The following is a 16,699-nucleotide window of genomic DNA, read 5'->3' as shown; positions in this document are numbered from 1 at the left end:
ACTCTCCATTCCTGGATGAGTAGTGCCTATGATCTGTTTCTCCTCCATGTCCAACGCTTGCCAAATATGCCAAATACAGTACTTGGATACCTTCAAATGATTAATAGATGATATCACTTGTAATTCACAGCCCTTGGCTTGTGAATTTTAAGATCCCTGTTGACTGCTTCACTCCACAAATGTTTATTGAAGCCCCACTGTACTCAAGATTTGTTTTTCACCATGCTCTTTATCCCTGTCCTTGTCAGTCACCACAAGAAGCCCAGGCCTCCCACGCCCTCCTAATCTTTACATTCTCTTTTGCAGGCAGTATGTGCCACAACTTTCAAACAATTTGCATGACTGTGCAGTTGTTCTGTTACTTAGAGCTCCTCTCCTCAACTTTGAGTTCTCAGTTTCCAAGAGCTGTGCTTCATTCTCTTGTGTCCCCACACCTAAGAGAGTGTTCAGCACTTAGTGAGTGTCCAATATGTGGTAGTAAACTAAAGATGTCTTTAGAATCTGCCATCAGTTGATTTTGGCAGGTATTTTATAAAATGAAATGTATTTTAGGAAATTGAGTAAGTGAATCCTAAGTTTTTCTTTCTCTCAGTAGTAGCCCTCAGCATATCAAGGTGGACCGAATCTTACAGGTGACACTAATGAAACTTGAACTGGGTGCTGGAACTTAGTGGGGAGCATGATGATGAAAACGAAGCTGTGGCCGAAGCTTTGGACTGGCAGTCATCCTACCCCTGGGTGTTCTTTGAGCTTGGCTAACTGTATAGAATCTCCAGGCTCTAGGCTTCAGGAAGTGTCACAATTTGATTTGCTTGCTCTGAGCTAGGTTCACTATTACATTTTAAGTTAGACTAAGAAAAGCACAAACATAATCAGATAAGAAATAGAAATAATGAACTTATATTCATTATATCTAGAGACCTTAGTGCAACCTTTTTTGTTTTACAAGTTGTTTATATTTGGATCTGCTGTTATCATAAGTTAAATTTTATGTCAATATTGTAAACGTAACTTAGATTCAAATTAAGTAATGCTTCACTTTGTTTCAGAAGGAATTGGAGGTGAACACTTACATGAATTTATTCTAATGACACAAAAATTATTAAACAACAAAAAGTGAAAAGAGATGAAGAGAGCAGTTGTTATTTTACATTGCAATCCTGATATGACTCAGTACTATTCATAATAACCAGTCTTGTACTGATTATAATGGAACCTCAAAATAGAGTTGTTCTACTTTCTAGAGATAAAACAAAGAGCCACACTATTGAAATCTGCCAAGCTGCCCACAGTGACCATCTGACCAGAGACACGTATCCCTTCAACCAAGAAGTCTAGCATCTGTTACGATATTCACTTACCAACAGCACTGACAACAGCCTGAAACCAGTAATGAGAGAAAACTAATAATATCTAGAGACACCATCTGTTCAGCATTTTCTAGGGTGCACTTACTAGCTCTATCACCTTGGCCAAGAGCCTTAACCTCTCTGTTCCTCAGTTTCCTCACATGTAAATTGTAACTAATGACCGAAACTACTTCATAGGATTGCTGTGACAATGAAATGGGTTAATATATGTAAACAATTTAGTGCCTGGGATGTAGTAAATAACATTTAAGTGTCTACTATAGTTATTACTGAGTGCCAACAAATAGCTTCTGTAATTTACTTATGCTATCTAATTTAACTTTATCATCTTAATAACCTTCTTGTAAGTACATTTCTGCATTTTTACAGATAAGGAATCTGAGGCTCAGAGAGATTAAATAATTGGCCTAAGATTTCACAGCTAGTAAGATGCAGATCTGGGATTTGAAGCTAGGTTTTTCTAACACTTAACCACCATGACGTGCTGTCAACAGACGACATCTCCAATTCTCTTGGGAACTGTTGTGCTCCTAGAGTGGGTATTGAACTTCAAGAATAATAACGAGGAGGACTATTTCCATATCTCCACATTTCAACCAAGCATCTTCAGTCTGACATCCTTCCTTCCCTAGCTTCAACTTTATTACATGCTACAACTTTCCAAGCACTTTGTGCTCCAAGCCACAAAATAGTCCTAATTATTATTATTTATTTTCTCATTTATTCCCACAAAAAGAATAAAATAAACAATATAATTTCTGCTTCATAAATTATTAAAGTGAAGTTCCTAGAACTTAAGTTCAAGATTGTATACATAGTAACAAAACAAAAAGTAGGTACTTATTCCACAAGTACCTACTTTCTATCTACCAGGTGCCAGGGTTACAGTGGTAAAAGATTCAATTCTTGCCCTCAAGGAGCTCACCAACCAGTGTAAGATGAAAGAGGAAGCAATCACAGAAGAGTGTGGTTAATGCTATGATGAAGATGTGCACAGAGTGCTACGGGGCACACTTAACAAAGTGACAAAGTGGTGGCGGGAAGAAAAAAATGTGCTCAGGGAAGGTTTCTGGGGCAATGATACCAGAGCTGAACCTTCACAAAGGAGTAAACCAAGTGGATAACTGAAAAAAAGTCTTCAAAGCCCAGGAATGTCCATAACGAAAAGACTGGACACCTGAAGAAATGGGGTAGCTGGAAGAAGTTCACTAGGGCTGGAGTTGAGAGTAGAATAGTGTTGAATAATGACAGGGCTTTGACTATGAAGGGCCTTGTATGCCACACTAAGTAACTTGAATTTTGTGATAGAGATGATAAGCATTTGTTGAACACATTAAGCAGCAAATGTATGAGGTAAGATTGGCGATGAGTATGACAGATCACTTAGGAGTGTAGGTAAATAAAAGACCAAAGCACTGGTAGTGGCCCTGGAGGAGGAAAAACCTAAATCTATTAAGGAGTAGAGTGGCCAGGATGTAGGAATTGGCAGTGGGTATGGTCAGCAGTAGAAAAGAATGAATCTAAGCTGACTCCCACATTTTGGCCAGACAACTGGGTAGTCAGTAATGATTTTGCTAAGATAGATAATATAAAAAGAGGAGCAGATTTTAAATGAAAAAGAGACACTTCGGTTGGAGACACCTTGAGTTTAAGAAATTTATGAGACCTGTGGGTATGTCCCTTGAACTGGTTTGGAGTTAGGAAGAGGATAGGGTACTGGGAAAAGTATGATTTCTTAGCTGAAATCACAGGTGAAGACGCAGTTACAGAAATAAAGTTAGCCAGGACTTAAATGCAGGTTGATCGAACTCCAGAGCCTATACTGTTTCTATGGCCCATATTGTCACTTTCCAAGGATAACATCTACTTATAATTGTGTTTGCAATGCATTCTCTCTTCGATACTGTGTCCTGAGATCCTTGCTGCTGTTCAAATCTCGGTTCAAGTCTTACATCTTGTACAGGGCCTCTCAGACCATTACAGTCAGCATTCATTTTCATGCTCCTTTCTTCCACTGCCTGTTTTTACTCCTCTAATATAACACTTAGAATCTCAGAGACCTCAAAGGAGCCATTTAGCCGAAGCCTCACTGTTGTATGAACCACTTTTTCAACAACCTCCATGAATAATCTTGCAGCCTTTCCTTTAGCAATTCTCCAAGCAAGCAGTTCACACTTTCCAGAGGCAGCACATTCCAATTAAAGACAGCCTCAATTGCTGGAAAATTCTTATATTCTCCAGAGCTCTCCGATATACCTTCCATTTACAGATACTGGATTTGCTTGGTGGAATCTAGTCCCTCTTTACATAATAGCTCTTTAGCTCTTTAGAGATAACTGGCTTGTGCCACTTTATCCCCACTTCCCAGGGCTAACCATCCTCACTTGAAGCTACTTTTCAGGACATGTTTAGTTAGTTTCCTCCTTTTATTTTTATTTCAAGGTATTCCAGCTTGTCTACAGCCCTCTTAATATGTGATATCAGAGCTCACCCCAATAATACAGGTATGATTTAACCACCACCAAGTAGAGCAAAACCATGCCCTTCAATTATACTAAAAATTTTCAGTACTTTTGATATAACCTAAGATTTTATAGATATTCTCATGATCCTTATCTATTGACTTATATCGAATTCACAGTAATTTCTGGTTATAGTTGCTTTGAATCATAGTTATTTGTTAATGTGCCCCTGCCTTTCGTTTGATTATTAATCTTTAGATTTATCCAAAAACATGTATTATATATCTTTGTAATTACTTTGCTCAGCATAACACTTACATGTATTTGGAGCTTAATAAATGCCGAACCTTCAAATTGGCATTGTTTGGAGTGATTTTCTAAACTACATATTTTTTAAAAGTCACAGCAAAAACACCACCACCATTTTGTCTCTTTTATTGAGTAATGAAACTTTTTTGCTTGCTTGAGTTATTACCAAAAAAGGATTTATTGAAACAATGCTCTACTGAAAGAAGATGAATTTTAAATCTGAGTTACAGACACTGAGTGAAAAGGAGAATGAATTTTCTTTATGACAAAATGGAATGTATGCATATGCTTTTTCAGAAACATGTCTGAACTCAGCTTTGTTCTCGCTGAGTCCCTAAGAACTCTGTCTCTGCATTTTTCTATAATTAGTTTCTAAGTCAGCTGAGAATACACTCCTCCCGTCTGTCTTCCTAGAAAGGCTCTTCTTAATACAATGTTGAGGATTAATGCAAAGTGACCCGGTTCTGGTTTTCCAAGAGTAAAAAGATTGGATGTTCAAGAGGGACGTATGTGCCAAAATAATTTTGGGGAAAAAACAGTCAAGTAAAAGAAATATATTTGACTAACCCATGATTATTTAAACATGAATTTAGCTGTTTGCATGCATCCAAATGATAGATGAAGAACAACACCTTGTGTCTATCTGCAGTCAAGAACCCTAAAATCTTGATGTCAGAAAAAGTCACAATAGGCCTTCAAATCCAACATTTTAATAAATAACTCTCTTCCGAACATATTTAACCATGGTGAGAGCTGGCCTCTGAGAACTGGCAGCACTTAGGGCTGCATTAGGTAAGTGTTCTTTTTGGTCTCTCCTACTTCTAGATTGAGATTCCTACTTAGCCATTTTAGATTTAAGAGATCATTTTTAAGGCTGTATCCCAGCCTGGTGGTGCAGTAGGGAATCATTCCCATTTTTTCTGCTGTCACTCTTTATATATGGTTTTTCTCAGAACAAATGATTTGTTATTCACAGTGAAGAGAGACCTTTTTCAGTCTGGTGTGATGAAGGCCTCCCTACATCACATCAAGGTGTCCAAGATTAACCTCTTTATTATTTTTAGGGGCATAGCCCATTAGACCCCAAGATGTGGCTTTGGGAGAGATGGGTATTAGAATATTGATAATCTCCAAGAGCAGACCAATTCTCTTCCAGTTACCATAAGTAAATACACAATCTAAATTCAACAGCACATGTGCTATGTAATTCTTGCAGCATCTTGAAACAGATTGTTTCTCATAAGCCCTTTCTCTGTAGAAATTCTGGAGTCTTCACTAAACAAAGGGTAATTTCATTTACAGGTACAAAAGGCACGTTCATTAATGTTGCAAGGTTAGTTGACAATTGAATCAAGTCTTAATGTAGTTGGAAGGCTGTAGATTGAAACCATTTAATTCACTGAGACTTCTTGGCCTGTCTCAAACATCTTTTCTAAAAAGTTCTTCATTAACAATAGCTTCTACTGGCATTCCAGGTTGTCTCCATGATGCATAAGTGATCACAGCTGAAGTTGTGCTGTTTCAAAGATTAGAGAGGAAATAAACATTTGTTGAACATCCCCTATTTTGCTGTAGAGTATATGAAGCTTACAGTAGGTTCTTCACATACGTGATCTCAATTCTCTACAGATCACTTTCCTTCTGAATGCATATAAACCCACACATTCCTGAAAGAGTTGTCACAAATGACCCTGCAAATCTTTAAGTACAAAAATTTTGAGCTAACTCTAATGTCTTTGTGTGGGCTTTAGTGCCACTGTTACTTTTAGTGGTCTTAGCATCATTTAAAAAAAATGAACTAAGTAGTTATTTGCTTATGGCACCTCAATAGTAGCTGTCTCAAGACCCCTTGCTCATAGGACACTAGAAACCAATGGAGAAGATGAGGAGAAATGTATTATTAATTAAAAGTAGAGATAAATAGCAGTAGAATTATGCACATGCTTCATGAAGTCATTTAGCACATATTAAGTATGTGTGTGTCTGGCACAGGGGGAACAGTGGTTTAAAACAAATTCGGTTTCTACCCTTATGAAGTTTACAACAAAATGTGAAGGAATGATCATTAAAAAGAAAATAAAAGAGATCTGATTTCCAATCCTAGCTTTGTCTCTCGCTACCTTGGGCAAGTTGTTTAGTTTCTCTGGGCCTTAACTTTGCGTCTACAAAATGAATAAACTGGACTATACCAGGTCTCCATTGATTTCTAGTTCTGTAGATTTTATTTGTTGCCTTATGAAAAAATATTTTTCCTGTCTTATATTAAGTACCTTCCAGTTCTATGACTCCTTGACTTCATGAGGCCTATGCTGAAATATCTTTCTAGTGAGAAACAGTTATCAATTATGGTTCATGTTTATCTCCCTTTTGGGAATCTCTGTAAGAAAGTTTATGACTCTGGCAATTAGAATAGCTCATACCCAATCAGCTTCCATGGAAGTCCATTATTTTTTATTCAGCATTACATTTTAGCATTGTTATATATGACTCCAGTTGACTTTAATTAAATAACTATATTCCTTATCCAGCCAATTAAAAATAATTTTGAGTATAAAATGTTCATGATTTAGAATACTATACGTACCTATTCTATTACTGTATGTCCTTTTTATCCGACATCCTCCTTATTGTACATATAAATAATTGGATCTTGTCCAGTCTTGTAATCTGTTAAGTTTAATACATTTTTATGGGATTTCCTTAATAAGTGTTCTGTTTCCTTTGAGTTACTAAATAATTCAAATGTACATTTTGAATTCTGGAACCATTTTTTATATTTTTCACTTTCCCATTTCCTTCTGTTTGTTTTCAATTTCCTCTCTTAGCCTTCACAATTGTTGACAACAATGGTCTGTAGTTTAGCAACTTCGTTATGTGCTGCCCTCTGTACCCCAGGAGACATGTTTCCCAGTCACCCTGATTTATTCTGATTTTCTAAGCATGTTTTACCTGCCATATATTAACAGCTATTTTCACAAGGTCTTCATTACTTCCTAATTCTGCAAATTCCATTTCCTTATTTATCTTGCCAAAGACAAAGTTGAGAAAGGAGTTCATTATCTCAGCTGTTTTAGAGTCATTATTAATTTCACTTCTTTCCTTATTTGTTAATGGCTCTACATATGCTCAAATATTTCTTTTCACTGATAGTTGTAAAATACCTTCTTACTCCCTTTAATGTATTTGGCCAGCATTAGCTCATTATTCCTTTTTGGCTGTCCTTTCCATTCTATTCCTGGGAGTCCTGATAGATTTTTGTATCCTTTAGAGGCAGGGTTGGGGGCAGGGACAGATAAGGTTTGTGGGCCCCCTTATGAAAAAAAAATGATAAATTTCAATATAAATATGAATATTTATTACAGGGCAAAGCTACAAAATACTATAAATATCACACAATCTGGAAAAATAATAATGCTTGTTTAGTTAATTATCAGAAAAACCTCTCTAATACTTTCTTTCCTGTATTTTTCTGGCTACAGAATCATTAATCATCTTTTCACACGCTAATGATTTTGGAATATATAGAGCTGCCAGATTTAGCAAATAAAAATACAGATGTTCAGTCCAATTTGAATTTTAGATCAACAATGAATAATTTTTTAGTATATGTCCTACGCTATATTTGAAAATACTACACTAAAAATTTGTTATAGTGCAAGTTTTCTTATATGTGAAAGCTAAAAATATTGAACACATAGAAGCAGACAGCAGGATGATGGTTACCAGACACTGGAGCATGAGAGGAACAGGGAAATGTTGGTTAAAGGGTGTGACGTTTCCGTTGGACAGTAGGAATAAATAATAGGTATTTGAGTTGATGGATATGTTAGCTTGTTAAATTATTTCACATTGTATATGTGTATCATAGCATCACTTTGTACTCTATAAATAGATATAATTATAACATATATCTAATAAAAATTAATGAATTAATTAAAAAAATGTATTTGCTGTTTATCCAAAATTCGAATTTAATCAGGTATGCTGTATTTTATCTGGCAACCCTAGTAATATTTATACAAAAGAATAGAAAAAATACTTTCATTTATCCTTTGGAATGGTCAGAGAATTTTTAATTTGCTGGTATTTACAAGAGTTTCTGCAACCTCATAACTTGTTATTGGTTATATCATGCAAACCTTTAGGAATGTCAAATTTGGGGAAATCTCTATCAAGATTCTTTCATGTATGAGCTATAATATTTGGAAGAATTTCTCCAAAGCTAGCTTCTAGCTTTGTTTATATTAAACATCATCTCTCCTCCCACAGCCACACCTTTCTAGTGCTGACACCATGAGACATATCCATATGGCAATGTGAAATTTGGCCCTGCTCGTAATGTTTCTGTGATTGTGGACCCCATTGAATCCACACCAAAAGTATTCCTAACTTATCTTCCTCTTAGTTTGATCCCAAAATGTGCATGGTCCTTTCAGTGCTATTGACTGGGGAGGAAGAGGGAATAGAAAGAGCCAGTGGTCTTGATTAACTGTGGTTAAAAGGTCTTAGGAGTGCAAATTTAACAAATCATACTACTGTGAGAGTGTGGAGCTCAGGCCTTTTCTTTGGGTTTGAAAGGGGATTTGGGTAAGTGAGGTGTCCTAAAACTTAAACTTCATTAGATTCAGGATCTATCTGCCTCTGGCAGTAAGGAGTGTATGTGTGTGTGGCAAGGGAGGGAGCCTTATTCTCTTCTTTCTTCTTTCCAGTATAGGACATTCTCAGTTTTCATCTGCTCATTCTCTCCTTCCTTTTGGTCTCCTCTCTCCCTCCCCTTTTCTTTCTCCCTCCTCTCCCTCTCATCTGCTTATTCTCTTCATCCTTTCTCTCTTTCTCTCCCTCTTTACTTTCTCCCTCCCCTCCCCATCTGCCCTGTCTCTTGAATACTCTGCCCATGTCTCAGTATAGACTCCTGCTCTTTCACAGAAAGAAACTGCTGGACCTCAATGACATTATCATTGAAATTTCTTCAGACTTTCTTCCTTCCCTTGGATTTTAATATATCCTCTCAATTATCCTAATGCACTAGACTCTTATTTCTCCAAGCTATACTTTCTTGAAACCTAAAAGTCTTCCAGGTCTGGGATCCATGTGACTATTTCTTACTATGCTCAATTCGGGGTGTTCCTTTTCAGTGGTATTAAACATCCTTAAAAGTCTTAAATTTTCAGTGGTTTTCTTTTAGTTTGGAAGAATCAATTTCAATGAGGTCCTCCTGTGGTAGGCTTTCTATTTATCTTAGGTTTGACCCAAATTCATTCATATCTTTAGGACCTAGTGCATAATGAATATTATCTCAGTTCCAAATTTTCTGGACTATGGAACTGGTATTTCTATACACTGTGAGTTCTTTAATCTGAGTTTCTACATTAGGGATCAGTGTGAGAAGCCCCTCCTCTTGGATGTAACTGTCATTATAGGCCACCAGTTATACTTTAATTAAAATGGCAAAGGTGTTCTTTAAACTTGAGCTCCGAGGTGGTTTATGCAGCTGGTACTATTTTTTTTAAAGGAAAGTAAAGAAAACTGACATTTTCATTCTTAGTATATCTATCCCAGATTACATTTTCAAGTCAACTCTCTGCTTAAAAGATAGATCTCATTGGCATACTTATTCTTGGCATATAACAATGATTATCACACACAGTGTTTGAATACCACTTTAATATTTACCAGGAGTTGTAAGTCCTTTATCTTTTTTGTTCATCAATAGCCCAATGAAGCTGATAGGGCAAGAATTATTGTTATTCCCAGTGTGTAGATGACACAATTAGGTTTAATGAAGTTAAGAGTCTTGCCTAAGATCACATAGACAGTAAATGGTATTCCAATGTCTCCTGAATCTGGATTCTACTCTTTCAGTTAGGCTCTACAATTTTCTACCTAGATTTTGTTGATGGAACTTATTCCTTGTAATATTCTGTCAACTTTATTCTACCAAGGTTAGGAAGGCCTTTGGGCAGTCCAAATCATTCACCTTGGATTTCAGATATACTCACCAGAGTGAGTGTAGAATGGAAACCAGAGTGGGTAGGTATGGATTCTATTTATATTCTGTCTCTTGGAGAAGATAATTTGCCTTTACAAGAATTCATTTCCTCATAATTAAAATAAATGACTAAATGATATTCAATTTCCTTCTAGCCCACACATATAGTATTCTTCTACTTGACAACCTTGGTTGCAAAGCCCTTATGTATCTTATCTTTGAGAGTTTCACTCTATGCTACTTATTTGCATTAAATACTCTTACCTAATTTCTGCTTTCTATTTTTGAAGAAACGAAATTAGATCTGGTAGAAAGACCTCTAATCACCTTTATATAAAATCTTTTTATATGCCTGTGTGTCAAAAACTTTCAGAGCTACCTAGTTACACATGACAATATTCTTACAGTCCTGTGATAACCAGTGGTTTCTAACATTTCTGACATCATTGCATCTTTACCATAGTATTTTCAGTCAAATTTGTGAAATATTTAGAGAAACTGACACTTTTGGAGATATGTTTTATTTATTCAGATCATGAGTCACTACAAGTCAGTTAAGACTCAAAAATGATTCCTCTATGAAAGAGCCTTTTGGGAACAAAATTATACAGCTCTCTCTAAGGTTAAAAAAGCTCACTAAAATAACTTTATATTCACGTTAGGCAGAGTGCTTTAGTCACCAAAAATTAGACAACTGGATGTTATGAACTGAAGTGGGTCTTTCCAAGTTTCATCTGTTGAAGCCGTAACCCTCAATAACTCAGACTATGGCTGTATTTGCTGTTAGGGCCTTTAAAGAGTTAATTAAGTTAAAATAAGGGATTTTTTGTTTGTTTGTTTTTGGAGTTTTTTAGGGTGGGCCTTAATCCAATTTGACTAGTGTTTCTATTAAAAAAGGAGATTAGGACATACAGAGAGATACCAGGCATAAACATGTACAGAGAAAAGACCATATGAGGAGGAAGCAAGAGGGCACCATCTGTAAGTCTCTGCAAACAGGCCTCAGAGGAAGCCAAACCTGCCAACACCTCCATCCTGGACTTCCAGTCTCCAGGACATGTGAGAAAGTACCTTTCTGTTGCCTAAGTCATCTGGTCTGTATTATTTTATTATGGCAGCCCTAGCAGGCTAATATTCTGGCCATACTCATTTTTTTTTAATTTTGTAGAATTGGTGAAGAATTTTATTCATACCCAACTGGGTGAAAATAAACCTGCTATAACATAGCCATGCTGTGGAGTATGTGACGTGTGTATTCCATGTCTCTAGACAGTGCTGGATCTTCCTTTTCAGATATCCACCCTCTACCATTTCATGCCCAGTGGGCTGTCTTTAACATTTCCCATCACCTAAACAGTGGATGATCTGAAATGACCTTTTATACTTAGACACTGGAAGATGTCTTAGTCCATTTCTTCTGCTGTATGTAACAAAATCTCACAGACTGGGTAATTTACAAATAGCATAAATTTATTGCTCAAAGTTATGGAAGTTGAAGTCCAAGACCAATATACCAGCAGTTAAATATCTGGTGAGGGTTGCTTTCTACTTCTAAGATGGTGCTTTGAACGCTGCCTCCTCTTGAGGGGGTGGACATGATGTCCCTAAATGGTAGAAGGGCACAGGGAAAAGAAGAACAAAAGGGCCTCGCTAGTTCCCTCTGGCCCTTTTATAAGGCATCCCACTCTTGAGGGCAGAGCCCTCATGGCCTAAACACCTCCTAAAGAACTCACCTCTTAATACTGCATTGGGGATTTCCTTTCAGCAAGAATTTTGGAGGGGACACAAATATTAAAACCATAGCAAAAGATTATGCTTTAGTTATTTTTTAAATTTTCATTCATCAAATATTTATTTAGTGCTACTATGCACCACGTGCTGGAGATACATCACAGAATAAATTAAATGAAAGTCTCTCCATGTTTGGAGCACTCATTTATAAAGATGGAAGAAAACTAAAAATATGAATAAGTACAATATCTTAGTATTTAAGACAGTGATAACTACAAGGAAAAACAAGGCTGATGAGGCCTAAGAAGGCTGGAGCTTGCATGAACAAGATTGGCTCTGTGTGGCATCAAGATCTCCTATTTTGTAAAACAGCAGGAGGGATCAATGAGCACCAAGGCAGAAATGTGGAGTAACAAGGGGCAGAGGATGACTGAGGGCCCATTGCAAGGCTGGCTCTAAAGATGAGCCTGATTAAGTATTTTATAGGACAAATTGGAAGTAGTCTTCAAAGATGATCCCTGTTTTCCCAGGAAAGAGGGCCAGAGGCCAGGGCTTGCACTAAAAGAGCTGGACGTTCTTGTGGTGATGATTCCCTAGACTTGGGCTCCATTAGCCTAGTTGTTTACGTGGATAGAGACAGAGTCATCAAGACCCTCTAGCAGCCATAAAAGGGTAGCCAAAAACCTACCTGAGCATATCAGTCCCTTCTTACCTCCTTTTAAGTCAGCCCTTCATCAATAGCTATCCTCTGTTTTGTAAATATGCAACTGATGTTTTCCAATAATTTACCACAATTTTAGCCCAAGGTTTCATCATTTATTTTTGGCAGTAGATATCTCTAAGTTATGAGATTATGAGTGATTTTTTTCTTTTTTTTACTTGTTGGACTTCTACATTTTCTACCATAAACAGGAAAAAGTTTTGATATATAAAAGTATAGCAGCAGATATTAAAATGTCATTAAAGATGACAACTCTATCACCATAACTCACGATTCAAATTTCTCCCATTTTCATTCAGTCCTTGTCAAAATGCATACATATTGAAAAATGTTTCAGAGAGTAGAGAAGCAGCAAGAGCTAACACTTTTGAGGGCCTATCACGAACAAGGTATGTGTGAAGCATAGATATCACAATTTAATCCTTACAGTAACTTTATAAGTTCCCTGTTGGACAGATGAAGAAACTGAGGCTCAGAAAGATTGAATAACTTACCTAACATCACCCAGCCAGTAAACGTTAGAACTGAGACTGGAAGCCAATAGTCCATGTCCTCTGTGATATGAATCCTGGCATGGAAGGAACTTGGTATGGTAAGGACAACTTTGGAACTGACAGTCTGGACCCAGAATTAATTAATATTAGTTAATTAATATTAAGACCCTTGAGCAAAAGGGATAAAAATAGTTCCTACAATGGCAGAAAGCTTTTTAGGGAGTTGGAACAGGGTTGACACATGTGCATGAAAGCTTGAGTTTGCCCCTAGGAAGATACTTGCAATTTCATAATTGATTGATGCCACTCAAATGGCTTCCAAACTAGCCTGGGGTAAATTCACCATGCTTCTTACAGAGCCTTAGAAATTCTATCTTAACAAATACTTGTAATTACATGTTCTATGCCTATCTTCCCTACCACATTTTCTACTATGAATACTTTTGTGTTCCTGGTATTCTAGACAGCGTTTTCCATATAATATACAATTAATTAAAAATGTATTGAATGAAGGAATTAAATTAATTGAGAGACCTGTAAGAAAATGAAAGAAGTAAGGCCCAGAATAAAAGCCTTTGGGGAAGCCCTCTCCAACCTCCATGAGGACATCATTGGGGGCCACCAAAATGGTAAAACTGGTGGTGGTGGATCTGGAAATAAGCATTGGCTAAGCATGGTTGGACCAGGTGAGTATGTAAGGTGGTGACTGTGGTTGCCATTGATGTAGACACAGGCATCACACACTCTCATAGGCAGTCTGGCCTTGGAGCACAGAGCAGCACATGTAAGGATAAAAGAAAAACTTTAATTTGGGTGCTGTTGCAGGAGGAGAGAAAAACTGGAGTATGGGACATCTCATTAGTTCTTGCAGGGGGGAATGCAAAGGCTGCTGTTTAACTTTGTATTAGTATTCACATCTTTATTTCCTTCCACAGGCTACTGTGGTCTTGGGAATTAAATATAACTCACTGTTTTTACAGTTTTAATCTATATGTAGTTTAAAATTTGCCTTTTGCTTCATTTATGTTTCAGATTAGTATTTAATAGTATATTTGTTCACAACATTTTTTCTTCATACCCAAAATTGCATATTGACCTATGTCTTATGTATATTTTTTACCATTGGGAATTAAAGAATTTTATATCTAAAAGTGACTTTTTTTTTTTTTTTTGAGATGGAGTCTCGCTCTGTCACCCAGGCTAGAGTGCAGTGGCGCGATCTCAGCTCACTGCAAGCTCTGCCTCCCAGGTTCACGCCATTCTCCTGCCTCAGCTTCCTGAGTAGCTGGGATACAGGTGCCCGCCACCATGCCCAGCTAATTTTTTGTATTTTTAGTAGAGACAGGGTTTCACTATGTTGGCCAGGATGGTCTCGATCTCATGACCTCGTGATCCGCCCGCCTTGGCCTCCCGGATTGCTGGGATTACAGGCGTGAGCCACCGCGCCCGGCCTAAAAGTGACTTTTTACAGTAATATGATCCAGCTCTCATTTTGCAGATGTAGAAACTTAAATATAGAGAATTTAATGCACTCATAGCACAAATTTGCACAAGGCAAGAAGTAGAACTGATGACGCTGTCTCTTAATCCAGTGCTCTTTCTACTCTAATCCTCTGCTGCCAAGACTGCTGGAGAAATGTGCACAAGAATGTTAATTTGTGCCATGCACAACCCTGGTATCCAACTTTATTTACACCCTCAATTTTCTTAGAAGGAGAAACCAAATACACAAAATTATGCCTATTAATTTTTCATCTTCAACTACTGATACCGTACCTCACAATGTGCAAGGAAAGAGGGTGGGACGTTATTGAACTAAACCTCTTTTGTCAATATGATATTATTACTGTGTGTGTTTTACAAGGTCAAAGGAATTCAGAAAGAAAAAAATATTTTTCCTGTTGACACATTGAAATGGGACATTGGTTTATAAATGATGACTATTATTTTTATAGATTAAGGAAATTATTGTTATCTACTTTAACAACTTAGATAAGCCCAAAACTATATTTGACATAAATTTCATTAAACAACAATTTATTGCTTTCTAATTTTGAATATATTTTCTTTTGTTTACATATGTAGTCTAAATGCCTAAAATATCAACTGGTATGTAATAAACATTCCATAAATGCTTGTGGGATATTTGTTAAACAGTTTATAGAAAGTGGGAATCATTAATGGACTGCCTCATGGTCTAATGAAGAATCTCTACCATACAACATTGCTTGTTGAAGCTGCTTGTCAACTTTGCTTTTCATTGTGATGTTTAAAATCTAAGTTTTTGAATTATTCACTTCAAGAATTTTTGTCTCTAAAAATCCCATTTGGAACAGGAAAGAATGGGGTATAAGCATGATATTTCTTATCACGTAGATTCTCATTTGCACTGATACTACATAGTGTCAGTATATAAAGTGTTCAGTGTTTGGACTCCATGCAGCTCTGTGTGCGTTTAAGTAAACACGAGAAAGACTTGCTATTTAAATAGTTGAGAAACTACATTTAGAATTAACTTTATCTCCAAACACTTGGTTTTGCAAACCTAGGCATGAAACACTGGCACTGGGGAAAAGAGAAATAGAGAGTAATTTATTTCCTTAACTAGATTTCATTAAACGTGATGTTTACTTGCCTTTTTCATTTGTGATGGACTGACTTTTTAGTTCTCGTTAATGGACTCATTTAGATTTATACCCCTATAGACCTTTAGCTGCATTTTTTTTTATCTTGAATTTGTGCTGAAATATTCTTTTTTTTGTAAAGATAAAATGACCAAAAATGTGTTTTATGAAAGGAAATGTGAGCTCAACATTTAAATAAGAGGTTAAAAAAATTGGACTCAAAGAAAATTCACATACACATGAATAAATTATATATACATTGCATTGGTCTGGTCTACCATCATCTAAAACCATACTTGTCATCACATGCTTATCTTACATTGTTGCCATGTTTTATTATTTCTAAGTGCTTTCATACCTTATCTTATTTGGCCTTTATACTAACTCTGAGAAATCTAAGATGGGTATTGTTATCTCCATTAAAAAAAATTAATCAATGAGGAAACAGCCTCATGTTGTATGATTAGGACTTATGGGTAATTCCATCAGGACCAAACCCAAGTTCTATGATTTCTTCTCTGAAGCTCTGTTCACAACATCCAACCTGTCTGAGTGATGGTTATGCTTCCAAAGATGGGTAGACCTCTCTTGGCTCCTTTCTCTAAAGCATAAGTGGATGTTTCTTACATGAGATAAATTAGGCTTTGCAGTGTGATTTACATTAGGGAAGGACAAGTGTCTGTTTCTGCTCTTTCATTTCTCCTCATTGGAATTCAGTCTTAGAAGAGGAATAAGTCTTTTTCATGAGTAGCAACAGAGAAAAAATCTCATTGGTATGCATGTGTATAGTCCAAATTAGACAAAGAAGCAGAAACCTTGGTCTCAGACTACATGAAAATATGTATAAGAGAATATAACATTTTTCAGCCTAAATATGAAAATAGTAATCAAGGGATAATTATTATTATTGGGAATATCATGAGATGTCACTTCAAGCCAGAGACATCAAAGATACAGTCATACTGGCTGAGAAAACGAGAACATTGTCATCACAAGCAT

Source organism: Pan troglodytes, chromosome 3 (assembly GCF_028858775.2).
Source record: "Pan troglodytes isolate AG18354 chromosome 3, NHGRI_mPanTro3-v2.0_pri, whole genome shotgun sequence".
Lineage (NCBI taxonomy): Eukaryota > Metazoa > Chordata > Mammalia > Primates > Hominidae > Pan > Pan troglodytes.
This window is presented reverse-complemented; position numbering follows the sequence as displayed.